Raw genomic sequence first — 23,712 nt, 5'->3', positions numbered from 1 at the left:
AAACTGGTAAGGACTGAAAGCCATCAAGCCCACTCCTTTTGTTCATTTACTGACTTTGGGGGTCTCTGAAAGGAAATGTGTATTAGATGATGTGAGAAAGAAAAGACTAGGAAAAGTCATTGAAGATTCTTGGCTGTACATCCAAAGGAGGCTGCTGTCAATGTACACTGTGTTTGCACAGATAGGAGAGTGAATCTATTTCTTCTTTGTGCTTATACTGTAAAGAACCATCTCTCTATCCATGCTGTCACAGTACTGTCAAATTATGGTTCAAATATTATCATTTAGCATGTGCTACATTCATTAAGTTTCTTGGAAAGAATAAAAAAAAATCATGTCTCATAATCTGGAACCAAAATGGGTAAATAAAGGAAACTACTCCTACATTCTTGATTCCCTGCAGCAAAGATGCAAGTCTCTGCCTTTTGCAGTTGTCTCACGTTGAGCAAAGCCATTTGTAGTGTACAATGTATGTGGTGTAGTAAGGAGTATGGAAAGTTATTTTGTGTAACTTTAATCCACCTCATTCCTGAGCATAAGCTCAGATAGTTTAATGTTCCCCTCAGCTTGCCTAAATTTTAGAAGGGCTTCTTTCTCTCTGTTAGTACTTTCACCAGTCTTAGAGCATTTACTTGACAGGAATATGTAATTAGAAATTCTTTCTCCATACCTTTGAAATGCAAATGTCTTAAAAGCCTCTTACCAGTTTTTACAACCCACAGATGTCTTTCTTAAGGACCTGAGAGCCTTCTCTTTGAAATGTAATCCTTGGGTATAGAACCCTAAGGCCTAGTTTCTGTGGAAGGGTACAAACCTTAACTTCCCTGGGCACTTTGTCCAAGCTATACAACAATTCCTAGAAAACTATGCCTATGAGATAGGAGAATATTTATTGTTATTCTAGCTAAAGCCAAATAGCAAAGGTTCTCTTTTTCATATTATCTTTAATTTTTTTTTCTCATTACTACTGTTAGCAGAAGTGAGATGAATTTTTAGTCTGGTACTTTATTTTATAATAGCCTTACATAAAGTCTTCTTGTCTGTTTCACTTTGGTGCAGTAATTGCTCCACCAAACCCATCACCTGGGATGTAACTTCTGCCTCCAGGAACTTTTTTTTACATGAAATTTAGATATACACACCTTCAAGAATGATGATGCGAGAGGGGATTACTGAAAATGGAACAATTCTGTAAAGGGATACATGGATGGTATCACTGAACAAACCCTGCAGATAGTTCCTAAATTTCCCAAATAATTGTTTGGTATTTTTAAAGAAAGGATACTGGTCCCCTAGGAATTGCTGAATAAAGAATAAATTATGTACCTTGACAAAACAATACATTTTACCCTACAATTACATCTGTTTTTTCTTTTTAAAAATCTTTTTTTATGGGGCTGGGTAAATGGCCTAGTGGCAAGAGTGCTTGACTCATATACATGAAGCCCTGGGTTCAATTTCCCAGCACCACATATATAGAAAATGGCCAGAAGTGGGGCTGTGGCTCAAGTGGCAGAGTGCTATCCTTGAGCAAAAAGAACCCAGGGACAGTGCTCAGGCCCTGAGTCCAAGGCCCAGGACTGGCAAAAAAAAAAAAAAAAAAAAAAAATCTTTTTTATGCAAAATGTATTTTCTTCCACTTTGATGTGGCTACTATTTTAATGTCTTCTATTATAGCAACTGTCTTGCAATGGCTAATGCTTGCTAACTCAGCCTTAAAACCATCCCTTATAACAATTCTATAGTATAAGAGAACTAGAAAAATCAGAATGGGATTTCCTAGATTAGACTCCATTGTGAGTTACTTACTACTTACTGGTTTAAATCCACCAATGCTTATTTCACAATATCTATAGTTATGAATTGAGGCATAATTTAGGTACATCTGTATCTTCAAATGTGATTAAATCAGTTTGGGTAGGACGGTGATCTTCTCTGACATTTAGATAGAGAAAGATCACTACTAAATTTATGTTGATGCTAAGACTGAAAGAATACAGTTCAAGGCAGTTCCTCATTTTCTAGGGAAATAGATTTCAATCACTGTTATCAGACAACTATGTTAATTTTCTTGCCACATGGGACTTGCTAAATAGAAACTTAAACCCGTCAGTAACAGACGTATCATTCTTTACAGATTTGGTCAGGATCACTGGGAAATTTAACCAAGGACATGAACACCAAGAGGCAAAGCTATCTAGAATCAATCTCACAAGCTACCTGCTACCAACCCAAGGAGAAGTTGTATGGTATTAGGGAATTTATCTCAATGTCTAACACATCACATTCTACTTCTTTTGTTATATCCCACAAATTAAAGTATGTCTAAAAGGCAAACTGTAAGATACAGATAGTTAAGTGTGCTTTGTCATAGAAGATATCTCCATAAAATGTTGAATCTTTGCTAGACTACAATTAGTTATATTGAGTAACTTCCTTGATAAAAGGGCTCAAATTTATTTCTGAGATTAAAGTAATAATAAATGAATTTTAAGCCACTAAATTACTATGATGGAAGTTACCATAATCTGGAGAAAATAATAAAAATTAACTTTATATTTATAGGTATCAAAATAATGTTACTGTCTCTTAAAATAATATTAATGTTCTGATATTCAATTCTTAGAGTTCTTATCATCATAATTATGATATTGCCTAATTCATATGGTTATTGTAATGAGAAAATGAAGCAATGTAAAGTATTAAAAGTTTTAAACAAATCACCTAATGGTATTGACAGTCCTCCTCTCTCTTTTTCATGAAATTCTACCCTAATGTAGTTTTCAAAAGCTGGTATGGATCTAATACCATTAATTGCTAATTTTATTAACAAATGATTGATAAATTTCTAACAAAACGAATGAAAAAATATGTTAATTTTTCTACAAGTTCCTTGTCTCATTATATGTATCTGCTTTATAAAATATTTCAGTAGTACAATATTAAGACACTTGAGTAGAATAGGAAATTAATTTAATTTATGGAAGTTCAACTCCCTTGATTTGAATTGTGGATAGACCACTCATTAATCCCTAATGGTTATCTGCAAAAATCAGTATCTCTGCTTAATAGAGCTGATAATATTTTATGTTGTTTAAAATAAGTTTAAAGGGCTGGGGATATGGCCTAGTGGCAAGAGAGCTTGCCTCGTATACATGAGGCCCTGGGTTCGATTCCCCAGCACCACATATATAGAAAACGGCCAGAAGTGGCGCTGTGGCTCAAGTGGCAGAGTGCTAGCCTTGAGCAAAAGGAAGCCAGGGACAGTGCTCAGGCCCTGAGCCCAAGGCCCAGGACTGGCCAAAAAAAAAAAAATAATAATAAGTTTAAAATAAGTTAGGGGCTGGGGATATAGCCTAGTGGCAAGAGTGCCTGCCTCGGATACACGAGGCCCTAGGTTCGATTCCCCAGCACCACATATACAGAAAACGGCCAGAAGCGGCGCCGCTGTGGCTCAAGTGGCGGAGTGCTAGCCTTGAGCGGGAAGAAGCCAGGGACAGTGCTCAGGCCCTGAGTCCAAGGCCCAGGACTGGCCAAAAAAAAAAAAAAAAAAAAGTTAAAAGTTATTAATACCAATACTTGTTATGCAGAGTGTTTTTAGAATATATTACCACTTTTATCCCTAGTAATATTCTATTTTCAATGTTCAGCACTAAAGTTTAGACATGTTCCATGTTTGTCTCCTTATCCTGATATAATTGTAATTATGCTTATATCAGCATAAATTAGCATATAGGATTTTATTGATCCACACAAAAAATAAGAGAGATAAAAGGCCCTCTAAAAAATGGACAACGGATTTTGTTAGAAGAGATATGAGAACTATGGGCACAAAGAAGAGTCAAGATGCTATTAGAGTCTGAATGAGATGTTGGTGGCTGGCTAAATTGTCTGAGGGCATCTCTCCTGCTTTACTTCCACAACTTGTCACTCTGACCAACATGCACACTGAGACACTGCTACATATAGCTCCACTCTCAGCCATATTTCACCTCCCTCTTAGTGTGAATCATGTACATTCTAATTGCACCCAGGATCAAGGTAAAGGAAGATTAAACTGAACAATTCTGTAAGTATTTCTCTTTAGAATATAGCTAGAGTATCAAAAATATTTGAAGGTTACTACTCCCGAGTGTGTTTGGTGAACCTGGTGAAGGATTTGTTATTTCTGCTCCTCAGAACTAACAGTGTCACATTCCTCAAACTTCCCAAATGTCCACAACATTGGCATTAATATGTCACTTAGTTACCACTGAAGCAATTAGATATATTTAGCCACTAATTTCTTCGACACATATGGACATATTTCAGGCCTTGAGACTTTTTGCCATTATTTCTGCTCTGCCCTTTCCCTATTTCTTCAAGCTATTTTGAACACCCTAGCCCTTACACACATCTTCTTCTGACAGAGTTTCTGTGCTATCTCTTGAGTTCATTCCTTTTGTTACTCTTTCTTTTACTTTCTTTTTCCTATTCCAAACCTACATCCACGAGCAGGTTTGTGCTGTGAATGAGGTGTGTGTTCGGAGGGATAGGAAAGGAAACCATGACTGCCTACTGGATGGGCTTTATATCTGCTGCTCTTCTGATTATCCATGCTATGATGAGGCAGCTGTTTAAAAGATCTGAGATTAAGGCTGCTCCCAGGGACACTGAACTGGGAATCAAGAGGACACAGGAGACAATCGATAAATTACTGACTATACTTACTACACCTTGTCAGCACGTTTAGAAATTGTCCATCTTTCCAAATTTATTGCACCTGGCAAGGTTCCCTGTGCATCTATACTAAGCAGAAGGAGAAACCAAGATTTTCATCTTAGCTATAGGATTTTCTTCATGGTCTTTGTATATTTATTTACAGCCTCCTGTTGTGCATTTTTCTCTCACTTCAAGGATTTCTCTTTTCTCAGATCAGACCTGAGGTTATTATTTAGGAAAAGAAAAGTGCCTTTAGGAAAATAGAAAAAATCCGCATACAGTCTCTGTTTAGTTTCTAGTAGACAGAGAGAAAAGGTTGGCAGAGGATGGAGTGCAAAAGGTTTCTAATATATGACAGAAGGCATAATGCATAATGCTTTAATCACTAAATATTATTTTCTTCTTATTCAACAAATATGTGTCTGTTTAATATAAAGTATTCTGATTGTCAAAGCAATAGTGAAAAAGAGTCAAATGTCTCCATCCTTTGAAGTTAGTTTAAACCTTAGTTTATATTTTATTACATCATGGTTAGTCTTCTAGCAATTAATGTAAAATTGTATATAGTTTTATTTATTATATCATCTTTATATTCTCCGTGAACTTTATTATTACTGACATTTACAGTAATGTAATTTACAGTAATGTTCCTGATAATTTTATTCTACTCTGCATAGCCAGAAATTGAAGCAGTATGATTGTGAATTAGTAAATAGTCATTAAAAAAACAAATAACTTAGTTTATGTTTGCTTCCATTTCTTAAACTTAAAAAAAATGAGAATCAAAGTGTACATGTTATACATTTGTTGAGAATATTAAAACATATAAGAACTTTGAGATCTTGAAAATGTAATTATTTTATTAAACAATGTATTTTTCTGTTTTCAGGCTACATTTATTTGTCTTTTAAAAATTCAGTCATTCGTCTCTCAATCAATATTGTGTCTGAGAGGAAACAAGTCATTTTAAGATAAATGTGGAATCAACAAATAAAACAAGGAAAGAGATGGATGACTGAGATCTAGAGTGGGATATGTTATATCAGCATTGTTTTGGATTAGTTCATTGTACTGCTAGCACTTTCTTACAAATCTCACACACCAGCTTCTGTCCTAAGTTCTATATGTGTGGCCAAAAATTGAATCTGTTTCCCCTTTCATCACTTAATATTAGCTGATTTAAGATGCTGTGAATTATCTCATTCTTATAGCTGTTTCAAACCTCGCTCTCAGAAAAGCAAATTTCCTATTGCTTGGTATTCATTCATCTACTCCCTTTATACTTTTTCCATCCAATCATACCATTGCTCAATTTTCTTTTCAGCAACTTCATCCCTTCTCTTTGGTCTGGGATCCATTCCCTAGCTGTTCATCTTGAGGATACCATTATGTATTGTATAACAAGTATGCACTCACATTTGGTGATTTCACTGCGTTACATCACAACTATGCATACATGAACCCACAGTTCTTCAGTATTGACAGGCAATTTAATCGATGGGATTATTATCATATGTGCAGTGCACCATAGTGTCATCAGGTGGCTCCAGACTGTTACACATACTTTGCAATAACCTCAATCTTCTGTTGTTCTTCTCTACCTCAACTTGCAAGTCAATTTTCAGATTTTTTTATATATCATTATATGTATGATAAATCATGATACATACATACATATATAAACATATATATGAAAAATCATGGCATCATGATGTGTTCTACCTATAGATCTGCCTAATAGCTGTTTGGAAAATAGAAAATGGAAGCAAAAGATGTCCTCATAGGAGCTAAATATGGACAACATTTAATAAAGCTGGAGAAAGTAGGTGGAAACATGTTAAAGTTACAAATAAAATAAAACAAAAAGTCCTAAGAAGAATAAACAATACTCTCTTCTGAGGTGGGGTGTCCATCTTCTCCTTCCTTTAGACATCAGAGTTGACTCATTCTTGGGATTTCCGGCTCTGGATTTACACCCATCATGTCCTATTTTCAGATTTTCAGGCTTGATATGTAAGTGGCTCCGTGGATCATTGGGTTCTCAAGAAATCAAACTTGGACTAAATTATTACCAGTTTTTGTGGTTCTCCAACTTATCAAGGGCACATTGTGGAGCTTCAAACATTGTAGTTGTGTGCACCAGTTTGTATAATAAACCTTCACTTGAACAACAGTTCTCTCTTACTGAGAGGGATTAGTTTCAAGACTTGTAGAGAAAGCCTGAACCCTATATGTAATACATCTTTCTATGAATACATACAAACCTATAATAACTTGCATTAATACATTAAGCACATTAAGAGATTAGTGACAATAATAGTAAAATACAACAGGTATTATAAACTGTAATAAACTATGTGAATGTGCTGTCTCAAAATATAGTAGTACAGTACTTAAGTTCAACATATAACAATTTTCTTCCTTCAGAAATTCTAGACATTTTAACTTTCCACATTAAGAAACTAGTTTACAGTTTTAGCAATAAAATTATTGCTTTCTTAACTTAAAATATTCTTTACTAAGTTAAGACCAGACCAGATCAACACTGAACTGCATCAAGCTGATCTGATAATTTGACAGAATAAATCATTTTTTTCTGAATATCTACTGTATTGTTTATTTTAGGACTAAAGTTTTTAAATGTTATTTTGATTTCCTATAGATGACTCTAACTAAACATTCATAATTTGTCAGTTCTTTAACAATAGAAACCATTGTTTGTTTTAAAAGTGTCATAATACTTATTACAGTTGATTATCAGTTATAATTCAATTATTAATATGTCTAGAAATTAATATGATGGAATTATTTTTATATATTTGCATATAAAAAGATAAGCCATAAGAAAATTGTCTGAGATCATTTACAATAAATTTTTATTTCCCAGGAAAAAAGAGAGTAATACATTACATTTAACCATAACACTATAAGGAAAAAGTAGAAAATATGAATACAAAATTAGAAAATATATTCATAGTTAAAATTTAGTTCAAATTATTTATTTGGTTCTAGTTCTCCCAGTGTTATCATTGTACTGATGCCTTTCTATAATTGCACACCTAGTCTATTCAATTCATTTTCATGTTCAATAATGGCAAGACATTTCTTCTCACTACCTACCATGGTCCCATGTTTTCTCTCACTGACTTCCATATTTGCTCAGTATCTCAGAATCCTGGTTGCTTAATTTAATCAACAAATATGTCTTTGTAGCTGTAAATAGTACAATCTTAAGCTTTGTCTTTCTTATATAGCAATATACTGCCTCTTGCCTCCATATCAAACCATTCTGAAAGAAATGGCATTTTCTTATCTGCATTCTCTAACTTTCTCAATGTCATCTACATTTACTCCCTATTCATTCACCTAATCCCTCCCTTCTCTACTAGCCACACAGCTAGGCAGGTAGTTTTCTATGTTTAATGAATCTCTAAGGAAATGGTAAAAAAAAAAAAAAAAAGTGAAGCATTCAATTTTGCTAAAATGGTTTCTATGTAGGCGCTTCACACTCAATGTAACTCCAATAAAATGTCAACATTGAATTTTTGGTTAATTGAATTGTAGAATATTAGTCATGTAAGCTAGTCACATAGGTCTCTGGATCCAGAATTACTTTATGGTGTTATAGTCTTACCTCATGTGTTATGTTTACCACCCAAGGGATTACTTTGATGGTTTTATAAAGAAGTAACAAATGAAATGAAACATAGATTTTTTAAAAACAGAAAAGTTATATTCATTAATGGTTAGTGATGTTGATATTAAGACTTATAAAATTACATGTTTATGACTTAGGTTGCTTGAGTGTACTTGTTTTTTATTATTCTAGGTTCTTGAATATTTCAAAAGAATGAACAAAGAATGAAAAAATGGCAGTAAAGAAAGACATCTTTTTCTAACATTTTATAGCATTACCAATATCAGTGGGATTATGTGAAAAGTATTTTTACTGAAGTAGTTTTAGAAAGCTATACAGGTATAGTAACAAACTTAACAGTGGCATAATTATTAAACAAGAATCAAATTTTTGAAGAATAATTCAATGATTAATTTAATATGAAACTACATGCAGCTATGAGAAACATAATCAAAATCTGATCATTATTGATAGCTGAAATTTTGTCCATTTTTACTGTAAATGAACAGTCTTCAATTTTGAATTCCTCAGATCACAGTTCTGGTATTTACATTTTCAGAAGTTAATATTTAATTTTTGTTGCTTAAGAAAATAATAACCAAGTTTGTGTTAACTACTATTTAAGCAGCCCTGTCCTAGTTTGTGCTAATTAATAACTCTTTAAGCAACACTAAATATTCAATAAGTATCCTATTTTAAATATATTTACATATAGCATTACTTTATATGTATGTATATAGGTATGTGTATATATGTGTTTGCATGTGTGCATATATATATACATATATATATATAACTTTTTCCTTTATTAAAGTATATAAGTACAAATGTAGGGGGCTGGGAATATGGCCTAGTGGCAAGAGTGCTTGCCTTGTATACATGAACCCCTAGTTTCGATTCCTCCGCACCACATATGTAGAAAACAGCCAGAAGTGGCGCTGTGGCTCAAGTGGCTGAATGCTAGCCTTGAGCAAAAGGAAGCCAGGGACAGTGCTCAGGCCTTGAGTTCAAGGCCCAGGAATGGAAAAAAAAAAAAAAAAGGTACAAATGTAGCTGGGCACTAGTGGCTCTTGCCTATAATCCTAGCAGTTCAGAAGGCTGAGCTCTGAGGTCTGTGATCCAACACCAGCCTAAGCAGAAGTCTGTGAGATTGTTATCTCCAATTAACCACTGAGTAGTCAAGAGAGGAGCTATGGCTCAGGTGATAGAGCACTATCTTTGATCAGTAAAAGCTCAGGGACAGGACCCCTGTCCTGAGTTCATGCCTCAGGACGGACATACAAAACTATGAGAAACAAAAGTAAACACAATATGTTTTAATCATTTAACTATGAGGTAAGAAACTAATACAATACAATGGAAATAAAAATACAAAAATCTAGAGTAATCATCTTGTCAGAACATAACTTTGTGTCCAGAAGTGATTAATTAACGGCAGTACAATTTGCAAGAGATTATAAGTATTTGTCCACACCTCCCTTTCTTTTGACATTCTCTTTTATGACCAAAATTCCAAAGTCACCCACTTGAACTGTTTTGAGCAAAAAATATCTTTCTTTGGGCTCTTTTTCTGTTTATTGTTCACCAGACAATCCATTGTTCACTGTTAATAGAATTTTCCCCAATTCATAGCAGTTTCTATAATTTTCATTGCTACAAAGATTTCCAAACTTATTCAATTTATAGAAATTTTATCAAATTAAAATATCTTAAATTTCTAAAAGCTAGTCAATAAAATCTAGTAGGTATATAGAAATCTGGTAACTAAATTTTCTCACCTCCCTCAAAGATGTACAGCAAGTTGGGAGTGTTGCTAAGGGTCAGAATTTGCTGGGAGGCTGGGCAACTAAGAGACAGAGATGGTTGGAGGAGCTTTTGCTGAAGCAAACCTGGGCAGAAGAGTCGTAGAAGGTTATCTCCAATTATCCAGCAAAAATCTGGAAATACATCTGTGACTCAAGTGGTAGAATACCAGTCCTGACCTTAAAGTCAAGACATAGTGCCCAGGCCCTGAGTTCAAGCTCCTATACAAGCTAACTAACTAAATAAACAAAACAAACAAATAAATATTTAAAAACTTAAAATAGCCTTGGCTCTGATTCCCAGCATTACAACCAGTCCACAATTTTAAAAAGTATTAGAGCCTAAAATTGTTAGATTGGCAACAGAAAAGTTACTAAACAGTATTTTGTTGAGACTTTTTTTTTCTGTATTTGGAAGAATTGTAACCATTGAAAAGAACTATTCTTCTATAAAGTTGAGATCAATTTTATGCCAATTAAAATTTTTTCTATTACATTTCTCTCAACTGAGTATTTACTTGAAAGCTTTATAGATAATTATAGTAGATCTATAATTTTATTGGGTCATTTTGAAATCTTTTTCTACAGATAGTCATAAAGGCTAAGCTCTAAAACTTTTTTTTTGTTCTTGACCTACATAAAATAAATATATCATGTTCACACAGAAGTGCATTATTTAAAATCTTCCCTAAATGTATGCCTATTTCTTATTCATTTCATTTAAAACAGTATTCAGCCAAGATCATTTTAGTGTCAATTACCCATTGACAAAATAATACTTGTCTGTTGTTTTCTTTCTTTCCTGAAGATGACCTTTTCTAATGTAGACTTGGTTCCCCCCAGCCCCTAAATTGTAGTCATATAGCAAAGTCACTGATTATAAACATAAAATCCCTAGTAATTGAGTATTTACCAATACAGACATATTCACGGAATTAGCCACAGAGTTAAAATTTAGAAAACCTAGTTGAAATATTAAATACCGTTTTGTTGTCATTGTGAGATTTCTGGGAAATTAACTTATGCTTATAGTTCAGGTTCTTTCAGCTGTATAATGAAGATCTCAAGGGCAAGAAGTAGCTTTCTTACAGTGACACCTGAGCATCAGATAGTCTGATGTATGTGAGCACAATTCGCCAAACTAAATAGCGTATCAAATTGCTTCTCTCTATGAAAGCACGTATCACAATGTCTAGTAATTATCTGTTAACTTGTCTGTCACCCCCTTCTAAATTGCTTTCTCCTTGAAGGAAAGATGAATAAAAAAATGTAAATTACAAGTTGCAGAGCCAATAAGGATGTCATAGTACTTGATATCCAAAATATGTTCATCACTTCCTCTGCTTCCACACTCTTGTCACTGTTGTTTTCATTGTTTTCTTAAAGGTAAAGCAAGGCAATGTGCAAGCAAGAATATAGATTTAGAAAACCTGGGTTGTCATAAATAATACAAATGTGCGAGAATGGCTGATAGTAACTAAAAGGAGCAAAGATGTCAATATTGCTTATTTAATTATGAAAAATTTTATTTTAAAATAATTCATAAGCATTAACTTACTGCAGCATGGTTTATTATGATATATATGAAAGGGAATAGTTTTATTATTAATGAATTAAAGATATGGTAAACTATTACTATTCAATTTATAAGAAGGCATTTCTGCACATTGAGTCATAAAACTTATAACCACAAATTGTTTTCATCTTTATGCTTTAAATGGGTACTGATATCACCTGTAACTTACTACTTATTGAAACTATGTTTACTTATTTATTTTCTTTTTGGGATCTGGAAAATATGTCATTTCCTAATCTATTTTACCCTAAGATTCTGTAGAAAAACTCTTTTAGATTTTGGTGATTAAAGTTGATAAAAAAAAATTTACTCCCACTAATTCTTCCCTCTTGTATGGAAGACAAATTTCTGACTAGAGTTTCAGTTATAGCAAATAAATAAACTAAGTTTTGATTGGCATAAGCTAAGTATCATAATACACTGAAAAACTGCAGCACAGCCAAAACTTAAATGACTTAAAAGTGTTCACAGAGACGTTAGCTGGGAAGGTATAGGTGTGAATAAAAATGGTAGTAGGAGAATTATGTTGGGTGATAGTAAGGAAATTAACATTTTGCCTCCTTGTTTATCATTTATTTATCAAATGTACTTTGTAATTATTGTGCTAGACAATGTTTCTCAAACTGAAGCTCATCTATTCTGAGAGCATCTAACCCTTATAGATGCAAAGGCTAAATAAATGTGAATCGTGTACTGAGAGCAATGTGTTTTGAAGATGTTGTTGATGTTTTAACAGTAAACCTCTAGGTAAAAAAACAAACAAACAAAAAAAAACTTTTCACCAGATTGTCTTAGATATTGGTTGAATCATATTATAACTTTGGAATCAGGTATAGATTATGGATTACAGATTTATAGTCAGCAATATATTTGTCATGACATAATGAAATATATTGAAATTAAATAATATTATTTCTCTTGCTTTTATCTATATATTCAAGAGTTATTTGACTATTCAGGGTCTTTTGTATTTCCACACGAATTTTATAATTGATCTTTCTCATTCTTTGAAAATCATCATGAATATTTTGATTGCATAATATTGAATATTTATATTGAATTGTATCATGTGGAATTTTAACTATATTAATTTGTGTGTCTGTAAGCACAGGATGTCTTTTATAAGGAATAGGTAAGTAATCTATAATAGCAGCTATTTTAGCATTGTCTTCTATTCACATAGGAATTAGTGAGATTAAAGACCTTATAAACATTAAATGATATCACTTTGAAAGCATGGTGACAGATTCAGATGGTGTCTTAGCTTCATCACTTTGTGTGCATCCTTACAAAAATGAAACAACCTCTATTCTCCATCATTCATCTGTAAAACAAGTTTTACAGTGTTCCTTACCACATGGAGTATGTGTGCTGTGGTATTGAAGGAGATTATCTGAATTTAAATCTAGGAGGATGGCTGATTTGGAGCAGATGCTCAAGAAACAATCACTATCATTTAATTATTACTGTTCATATCAATGTTATTTTTCGATTACCAGAGTGTATTAATGGCCTCATTGTCCAGCTTAGATTTTATTTTTGTGCTTTGTAATCACACACACACACACACACACACACACACACACACACACACACACACACAAGTACGGAGAAAATTCAAAATATTACCAGTATGAGATGGCAATTAAGATGATAACAGTAATATGCTTACATGTGTCACTTATTAAAATATCTAAAACTTAGGTAATCACTTCTACGAATTGTATTTTATATAATGCTATATGCTGAGGCTTTTTTCATTTGACAACAATAATTGCTAACATTTACATGATTATATTAAATGTTAGATTGAGGCCATTACAGAGTTGAAGAGTCACACCACAGGATGCTTTAATTAGGTGAAAAATCTGGTTAGTTGACTGAGAAATAATTTAACTTATTATAATAACACATCTTCAGGGGAATTACCAGTGAAAATTCAGCCCATACATTTTCCATAGCTTTAAACAGCCAACATAATCATACAAGTGCTCTTAAATGACACAAGTCAAAGCATACATAGAGTCAATTTGCAAATAAAAAAGCAACCCAAAGCAGGTTCAGTAATCCTTTTCACTGGAGCACAATTGACTTCCTCAAGTTACACTAAGGCACATTTATATTTAGCTAGCAGTATGAAAATATTACTACTTGAAATAGAAATGTACATGTTTAAAATTTCTATGTTACAACCTAGGCAGGAACAAAAGTCCATAATTTTTCCTTACAAAAGAGCTTGCAGCCCTAAAGTGATACTTCAGGATGCAGATTGTGATATGACATAGACCAGGATCTTTAGCAATCACAATCTGTTGACAAGAAGTAGATGCTCTCTCCTAGATGCCTCTCTTTTCTTACCTCTCTCTTTTCTCATTCTCAACATAGCAAAGGAATATGCTATAATTTCTAGAAGAAATGTAATCATCAGATAAGAAATGTACTCACTGCCTCATGTATGAAACTAACCCCTCTGTACTTCACTTTGACAATAAAGAAAATGAAATCATTATGATTACAGCCTTAACTTTGAAAAAGTAATAAGGAAGAGGAAGGTTTGGAACCCTTGAGATTACAATATCACTTCACCATTGTGATGTGAATTCTCTAGCCTCTTAATTCCTGATGATCCTCTCAGGAGGTGGTAGCAGTACTCAGTGACTAAGTCCTTTCTCAAAGTTCAGAATCCCAGGTTCAGAACACGTAGATTATATCCATCTCTTACAGGACATTATGTCCAGTCAATCTTAGTAGAAGAAAAGGATAGACTATATATTACAGTTTAGCATTCCTTGTAGCTCAGGATTTTATGATCCTTTCGAGATTCATAATTTCTAGTATACATGCCATTCTATGGTATTAAACTGGGCTTTTCTAATTTATTGCACGACACTTTATGGTACCCCAAGCGGTCTGAAAAATGAATGTGTGCATCCAATCCTAATATTGCATTTAGCACGGTTACCACTTTTTCTCTCTTTTGTGCGTAGTTTTTCCAGCATTATCTTTTATGAGAAGGAACAATCACTCTGCCGAAAACCAGAATCAATTGAATTCTGATTTTACTATTTACTACCCATAGAAACTCATCCATCAGTTTTCTCATTACAAAAGAAGAGGTCTCATCTCTATTTATTTATCAATATCTGTATTTGCATCTATATCATATTCCTAAGTTTCAAAAACAATTGATACAAACAAAACTCTTAGGAAAACAAGAAACATAAAATTGTCTGAAATATGTAATATGTGAATATGTAAATATTGTACACTAATAGGTGTATATTACCACTGATTTCACTAATCTTTAATTTTGAGCTAATATTCAAATTTTTATGTTGCTCTAGGTCGTATTTTTTCTCACCTGAGATAATATATCATTCTAAGTAGTTTTCTCCTTTAATGTATGTTTTCCATTGTCAATGCAGTATAAAAATACAATGGTTGTATTCTAATAGCTTTGATTTATACCTCTCCCACAAGGCTTACACTATCAAATTGAATGTCTTAGCATGACCAACAAAGTAATATCATTCTTGGCCACTTTAATATCTATTCTTACACTCTGAAGCTTCCTATACCAACACTCACAGACACACCATCCTTACAAACATCTTTGATCATATCTTACCACTGGACATTTCTCTAATACCAATTTAAATATGTGTGCCTCTGGTACCTTTATCCTGCATAGTAAATGCTTCACACAATTGTACATATCATAAAATTGGAGCCATTCTCCCAGTTATGATAATAATATTACCTTCCCTAAACTCCCAGGCAGATACATTCTTTCAGGTTGCTACTGAGCACTACCAATTCTTCTGGTATAGGTAATAATACTTACCTGTGTATTTATGCTCAGCTCTTGTGAGGAGTACATGTTATTTCCCCAAGAAAGCAATATAACAATGTAGTTTTTGTCCATAGCGTGGTCTTTTTTGTTTGCACAGCATACTGAGTAAACTTATTTTCTAACAAGTATCATCCTTACAAAATTTCTGATCATAGTCTCTTGAAAGGACAGGTCCCAGCCATCCCAGAGGACCATGGGGAGATAATCACAGGCAGGAGAAGGTTCAAAAGGAGGTTTATTAGTGGGGCCATAGTTCCCACAGGAGAGGGAGCTAAATGGTGTCTGCACCTTACCCAGGTGGCAGCTTCTCTCTCTGGGGGTAAAGGGGAAGTAGTTAGGTAGTGAGTAGGAGTGGCTCATTAGGTATGGGTGGATGTGGGGGCTAGTGGGAGGAGCTGAGGACCTGAGGCTAGGGAAATGCTAACAGTCTCAATTCATGAATTTCAAGTGAAATGCTCAAGTTCGGATCCCCTGAAAGACCTCCAGAGACCAAGACCAATGCAAGCAGCAAAAGGGCATTTATTTCAAGCTAGCTCAGTCCTCCCTGCACTCAGCTGCCTGGTGAAGCAAGAGGCCCTGATCCTCGGGGTCACAGCTGTTTTATACATTTTTGGGGGAAGGCAGGGACTTAGCATACATCATAGCATCTTTTAACAAATCAACACACACCACAGGAAAATTTAAAAAATAATCCTAAAGCAAGTTTGGCGCATTTGGTGGGGGGAAGGAATCTGGAAAGGGTCATTGGTCAGATCAAGGGACCAACACATTTAAAATTGATTGGTTAAGCCATAGGGGTGTAGCAAGGGGGGATGTGTGCACAGCTGCAGGGTTTTGATTAGATATTAAAAATTGCACTCACAATTGGATATGGAAATCTCACAAATACTGGAAATCACACTCATTATTAGATACTGAAAATTCCACTCATAACTAATGGTTGGATATGGTCTTTACCAGGAAGCGAGGGTTGGGGGGGTAGGACTTTCTGTGAGTTCAGTCACGTACAGAATGGGATCTGGCTCTACATTTTCCCCCTTCTCTTAGGTACCTTGGGAGCCAGTCATGGATCCCTTCTGTCCATTTCAATGGCTTGTCGGTCTAGGGGTTGGTCCAAGCTTCACCTACTTTGCAAGACCATTTCAGTGGGGGAATCAAGCAGTTACAGATATTCACATGAGATCTTTCTGGTTTACATTTAGATGACATCACACAAGTACCTTACACCTGCAGATGCAGGTACAGATAAACATAGTTTCACACTGAAGCCCCAATTCTGACCATATTTATATTATAGCCAATTTGATTACATACAAACTTTACTCATAAGTTCTAATTTTAAGACATACTGATATCGTTTTCTACATACTCAAACTTTCTAGGGAATGTCTTCCTTTTTCTAATCTAAAGGGAATCACTTATCTTCCCCAATTCTCTTTCTAAAGACTTTCTTTATCCCCATTCATGCCCTCTTCTACTTACTCAGACCATCAGCTACTTGAACATTCTGTGACAATTGACAATTCTTACTTAACATCCTGTGACAATTGACAATCCTTACTTTTGGCCATAATTTTTCCCGGGCAATAACTTTCAGTAATCAAATATTTCTAATAAGGCTAGGATTATTATTTTAAAATGACTCTGGTTCCTAGATCTTGAAGGGGGAGCTGATGGGCGGGGATCATCCATCCTGTGTAACTTCTTCAGGCTGACTCAGGGGCATTGACCTTACCGAGCCAGGAACCTATAACCTTAGTCTACTTTACCAAGGGGTTGTCAGGACTAGATGTTACTAGGAACTTTACTCCAAACTGGAGTAAATAGCTAACCTTTTAACAACTGCACAAACCTCTTCTTGGGATATAACATGGTAGTCTTTTAGCACTCTGGTTTGTAAAAGCATTTCCCTCTCTGGATCTGGAAGCTGATGATTTAACAATGCCTAAACTACCTTTGCAGGTCTTAATTCTCAATAAGAACAAGATCTCAGATTCACCAGTTTTCTTTCCTGAACAGATGTATCAGCTTAAAATTTTCACTGCCAGTCAGGATTTTGAGTAGATGCAGGGGGTTGGGATTTTTAAACTACCCCCATTTAACAAACTTAGCTTTACTACCCACTACTGAAGAGTTAAAGTATACTCAATTTTTAGGCAGCCCCCGTGTTGTTGTCTGTTTAAACTTTGAGAAAACCAGGCCAACAATTATCCCAGGTACCAGGACAAGCTTATTAGGGTCCAGCCGGTCAGGAAACTCCCTGCTTAACTCTAACCACCTGGAATGCTTAACTCTAACCGCCCAGGAATGCCTTCAGCCCTGAGCCAATCAAATTTGTACCTGTATCCTAATCTTGCTTGAACACCTGATTGCTGTAACTTGGTTTTTTGCCTTTTATAAGCTCTGTGAAATCTCAGCTCGGGGCCTTCCTCCTAAGCTCCGCTGTGTCGGTGGGTAGGACGAGGCACGATCTGCAGCTCACCTGAATAAAGCTTTGTTTTTGCATTTCAGAATGACTGGCTCTCGTTGGTCTTCTTGGTGGTCTTCTTGCATCTTGGGCATAATAGTTGGGGGCTTGTCCGGGATAGCCCCAGAGACCCCCCAATACCCCAGACTCCGAATGTAAGAAAACAGCATATTGATTTGTCTTGTCCTGTCATTTGTCTGTCTGTGTTGCTTCCTTCTTAAGGATGGCCATTTCGACTTGTATTTCTTGAAGGGGTCGTTGAAGCAGACGTGTCCTGTAGAGACTTGGGGATGCCCCAGACTCTCCACCCTTGAAGGGGGACCCCTGGAACCACGCCTTGAACTTGGGTCCACTCCTTCTTGGGGGATCTCCAACTCGTAGCTTCTCTTTTACTCAGGCCTATGTGTTTTCCTCCTTTTGTATTAATGTTTTGTTTTTTATAGCCTTTTGGACTGAATATCTGATCAGAGCTATGGGTACCGTTCTATCTTGGGGAACTCCATCTAGCCCCCTAGACTTGATCCTAGCTCACTAGTGGGAGGGTAAAGAGACAGCTTAGAACCAAGGTTCCTAAGAAGGAAAAGTGGATCACCTTGTGCACGTCAGAATGGCCCACCTTTGAGGGAGCTAATTGGCCACCCAAGGGGAGCATTGACATAGGTAACATCAGGACTTTGCAATGCCTAATCTGCACCCCTCGTTCGGGCCATCCAGACAAGACAGAAACCAAGAAGGAAGAGAAGAAATTGTACCCACCTGTCCTCCAGGGAGAAAGCACAGAGGAGGAAATGTTTCCCCCTCCATACTCCCCACCCCAGTTTATTCTACAAGAGGAGGACCATGAGGAAAATGTTTCAGCTGTGCCCTCCACTCCAGAGGGTCCTGTGCAGTCAACTCACCAGTGTTGGCAGCCCAGGACATGGATGCGTCAGTCCCGAGTCCTGACCCACAGCGGCCGACAGGGGAGAACACAGGGCCAGCCCAAGCCATGTGCAGGCAGTGGGGAGTGACCCTGCAGTGCTTTCTTCTCTGTGTTGTTTGTGAGTCTGGCAGTCTCTTTTGTGTCAAACCTGCATAACCTCTCTTGTTATCTTGTCCTGTCTTTGTTGGCGCCGTCAGTTTATAAATTAGTATATTGTTTATGGTGTATTTTGTGCTCTTTAAGATCTTTTGAATATGTATGTGTGTGCATGTGAGTTGAAGGCTGTTAGTATGATGTAAAATTAATTGAGTTTAAGTTTCAATTCAAATGGTCATCAAGTTTGGGTGTTACCAAATGCTTTAAAGGATTATTGCATTGTTTTAAAGAGAAACTATAGTTTAAAAATGTTTAATTAGAAAATCAGAGCTAAGTGTCAGGAATTTGGAGGTAAAGTTTTATCACTGTTAAAAAAACAAAACAAAACAAAAACTGCTTGGGTTTTTCAGTTAAAGACCAATAGGACAGGAAAGAAAAAACCTAGGACGGGCATGTGTGCCTATCCACAGGAGTGAGGGATGATCTGGCAAAGGTGCTTAGCCAGCCCACGTGGAGGCACAGGCCCTGGAGGGAATCCACGTGGTGGTACAGCCATAAGGGGGCATCCATTGATGGTGGAAGAGGACAAGCCAGCACCAAGACAGTTCATCAAGCTCTGAGGAGTAGGATGAAGATAGGCCTTTTGGTAGGACAGGCCAGTGGAGGCCTTTATTTTGTCTCTTTTGTTTTCAGGTGAACTTTGGTGGTAAAAATGAATGATTTGCCTGAAATTTCTAAAACTGCCCCTTGAGAGGCACTAAGAATTGGAAAAGTTTTTTAAATGGTTAAAAAGTTTATTTATCTGATGTGATTCAATTCCTGTGCTATTTTTGGAACTTGGATTTTAAAGGATATATATTAAACTAATGGGAATAGAAGTAAACTCTCATTAACTCTCTGTATGTAGGAAGAAATGGCAAAATGGGCTAACATTTCTCACTAATGTATTGGAAAGCTGAATGGATAAGTATTTCTAATTTTGTAATTGTAATTTTGCATTAAGGAAAAAATGTCATTTGAGTTCAAAGGTCTTCATGACATGCTGTAACTGGAACTGAAGGAAAAAAAAAAAGAGGCTCTTTTAAATCAAGCAGCCTGGAGGCACAGGGTGGCACCTGGTTTCAGAAAGCTTGTAAGCTTCAGAGTTTTTTCAAAGCAGATAAAAGCTAAAGTGTTAGTGTTAAAGCAGAGGTTAGTAAAAAGGCTTTGGAAATCAAGAATACATTTCTAGATAAGAAATTTCGAAGTAAAATTGTCCTAAATGATTATTGCAAGTGAGAAGAGGAAAATTATGGCTACCAAAATGCTTAATTGCCTTTCCAGTTTGTTTGTAGGTTTTTGTAACAGTTTCCAGCAGGCCCACAGAGAAGGACAGATGATTCCTACAAGTTTGTCAAGACGTAACATTGGCCCTTAATAAGTTCCAGGTAAGAGCATGCTTAAAAACTACTTCTGTGTGGACCACCTTGTTGCTTTTAATTGGAGTAAAGAGGCCTCTTGTAAGACTCATTGATCTGAAATCTGCAGTTCGAAGCCAGCCCAGGCAGAGAAAGGTCCCTCTGAGAGTCTTCATCTCTAGTTGGCCAGCAGAAGTGCTGGGAACAGAGTCGTGAGTCACTTTGAGGCTCAAAGTGGTAGGGTGCTAGTCTTTAGCTGGAGAGCTGAGGGACAGCACTTAGGCCCTGAGTCCACGTCCAATGAAAAGTCACTCCTGGGACAAAAGTGATGGAGCATCCAGAGGCAGTAAGCCACTGCTTGAATGGCAGAGATGGTGTCAGATCCTAGAGTCGCTCCTGTTTGGCCTATCAAAAGTTAATCAGAGCTGGGAGGTCCTAGAAGAATAGTTCGTAAGCATGCCTTTTATTGCCCATGTCTGTCTACTGGGCAGGAACTTGCCAGTCATCTGTGGTAGAGGGTAGTAAGGGTAAGTTTGTCAAATTGGAGGATAGTTTAAAATCTCAACCCCCCACATCTACTCAAAGCCCTGACTGGCAGTGAGAATTTTAAGCTGATACATCTGTTCAGGAAAGAAAGCTTGTAGACCTGAGATTGTGTCCTTATTTGTTAAAGGCCTGCAAAGGTAATGTAGGCTTTTTTTTTTTTTTTTTAGGTCATCAGAGATCAGTTCCCCAGCCAGTCAGGAAAAACCTTTTGCAAACTAGAATGTTAAAAGGCTACACTGCGGTAGCCCAAAGAAATCTGTATAATTAAATGTTAAATGTAATTTCCAGTTTGGAGTAAAGCTCCTAATGGACATCTGATCATGTAGCTCCTTGGTAAAGTAGACTAAGGTTATAGGTTCCTGGCTAGGTAAGGTCAACGTCCCTGAGTCAGCCTGAAGAAGTTACAGAAGATAGATGATCTTCGCCCATCAGCACCCCACCCCCCCGCCTTTAGGACCAAGGGACCAGAGTTGTTTTTGGGAAGATGAGGAAGGATAAACTAGAGGCATGGAAAACAGTGGTAATAGTATACAGAGACTGCACTTGTGATAAATGGTTATAGGCCCAGCCTTCTATGTTGGCTTAAAAAAAATCCTAGCCTTATTGGAAATATCTGACTTAAACTTATTGCCCTGGCAAAATGACCCAAGGGCCATTGATTGCCTAAAGCTGTCTTGACATTCAGTGATGTGCCAGCCTACAAAAGCTAGGGTGCTTAAGAAGGAATCAGGAAAATACTAGGAGGTTTGACTAAAGTCAGGCTTTAGGTTAAACTTAGGTTAAGCTTCTCTAACCAGTCTATGGAGAAAGTTGCAGGTAACCCAGCAGAAGATGTGACATTCTACTGGAGCCACTGGGAGCCACTGCTGCCTGACACCACCATGGCCCCTGCACATTTCATTTGAGTGAGGATCAAGGACAGTCTAACAGTCATCTGGAAGAATCTACATCTTCAGATGGGACTCTATCACATGTAGCTTATTTCTGCTGGAAAGTCCTTTGGATCTGCTAAAACTAAAATTTTGTGGGGACATGCTTGAATTGACTGGAGTTAACTAGCTTTATTAAGAAAATTGGATATTGTAAGATATTTTCAAGCAGACTGGACTGCTGCTAAATTCAAAGCATGTATAACAGGCTGGAGAGTCACTTCCAGGCAATGCCTGGGGTGGGAGGTGTGTCCAAGAGTATTAAAATGTGTCCAGATGAATTAGGGTGTGACCTCAGAGAAGAGAGGGAGGTAACTGCCATCAGGTGTGCCAGGTACCAAGGTAACTGGACAGAGATTTAAACTGCTGGGGGCATCTTCATGGAGCCCTCCTGGGGGTGGATCTTACCGATGCCACTGGCCAAACTTAGGCACTTAGAGGCACTGGAAACTGGAGAAATCCACTCTTAAATAGTAACTCATGATAGTTCGCTCTGGTCTGGTTTCTTACAAGCAGCAGTCCCATCGGACTGACCCTTGCCCCACCTTTGTTTTCCCCAACAGCCTGTGGGTGGAGTCACAGTAAATTGCCTTGATGTAGTTGAGATAAACCGGATTCTACAAACCAGAGGAAAAAGAAAATGTAGACAGTTTAAAACTCTAGCAGCAAAGAAGCCCCAGGAAATGTAAAGAGGAAAGTTAGTATAGAAAGCATTGGAGAAAGGGGTGGAGAAAACAAAATGGTTTCCTCTGGATAAGAAAGGGATTTAAAATGTCAGTTGTCACAGAGTGTTCCAGTAAGTCACTGATGGTCTGAGTAAGTAGAAGAGGGCATGAAACTGGATAAGGAAAGACTTTAGAAAGAGAATTGGGGAAACAAAAATGTTTCCTTTAGATTAAAAGGTTTTGGCATGTTAAAAGTGAGAAAGACAATCCCTAGAAAGTTTGGCTATGTAACAAATGGTATCAGTATGTCTTAAAATTAGAGCATATGAGTAAAGCTGGTATGTAAGCAAATTGGCAATAATATAAATATGGTCAGAATTGGGGCTTCGGTGTAAAACTATGTTTATCTGTACTTGCATCTGCAGGGCTAAGGGACTTGTGTGATATCATCTACATGTTATTCCTAACTTGCAATAGCATTTGTTATGAGCTTTTATCCCCCCCCCCCCCCCCGCCAGAGCCCTATAGCAAGTCTACCAAGAGATCTAGCCCAAGCTAAAGGCCCTTTATGAGACTGGACCTCCTCCTGAGCCACACCTGCTAAGTAAAGCTCCACCGAAAACTTATGGTATTGTGGGCACAATACCAACAATTCTCAGACAGAATCAAACTAATAAGCAAGGAGAACCATGATTGGTTCTTGAGTTACCTATCAGAAGGGAGGAATGAAAGAACCCCATTTTCAGGCAGCCCCCGTTTTGTTGTCTGTTTAAACTTTGAGAAAACCAGGCCAACAATTATCCCGGCTACTAGGACAAGCTTATTAGGGCACAGCCATTCAGGAAACTCCCTGCTTAACTTTAACCACCAGGGAATGATTAACTCTAACCGCCCAGGAATGCCTCCAGTCCTGAGCCAATCAGATTTGTACCTGTATCTTAATCTTGCTTGAACACCTGATTGCTGTAACTTGGGTTTTTGCCTTTATAAGCTCTTGCAGCCTTTCACCTAACTTCCACTGTGTCGGTGGGTAGGACAAGGCCCCATCTGCAGCTCGCCTGAATAAAGCCTTGCTTTTGCATTTCGGAATGTCTGGCTCTTGGTGGTCTTCTTGGTGGTCT

The sequence above is a fragment of the Perognathus longimembris genome, chromosome 12 (genome assembly GCF_023159225.1).
Source record: "Perognathus longimembris pacificus isolate PPM17 chromosome 12, ASM2315922v1, whole genome shotgun sequence".
In the NCBI taxonomy this organism is placed as follows: Eukaryota; Metazoa; Chordata; class Mammalia; order Rodentia; family Heteromyidae; genus Perognathus; species Perognathus longimembris.
The sequence above is the reverse complement of the archived record's forward strand: the minus strand, read 5'-3'. Positions refer to the sequence as shown.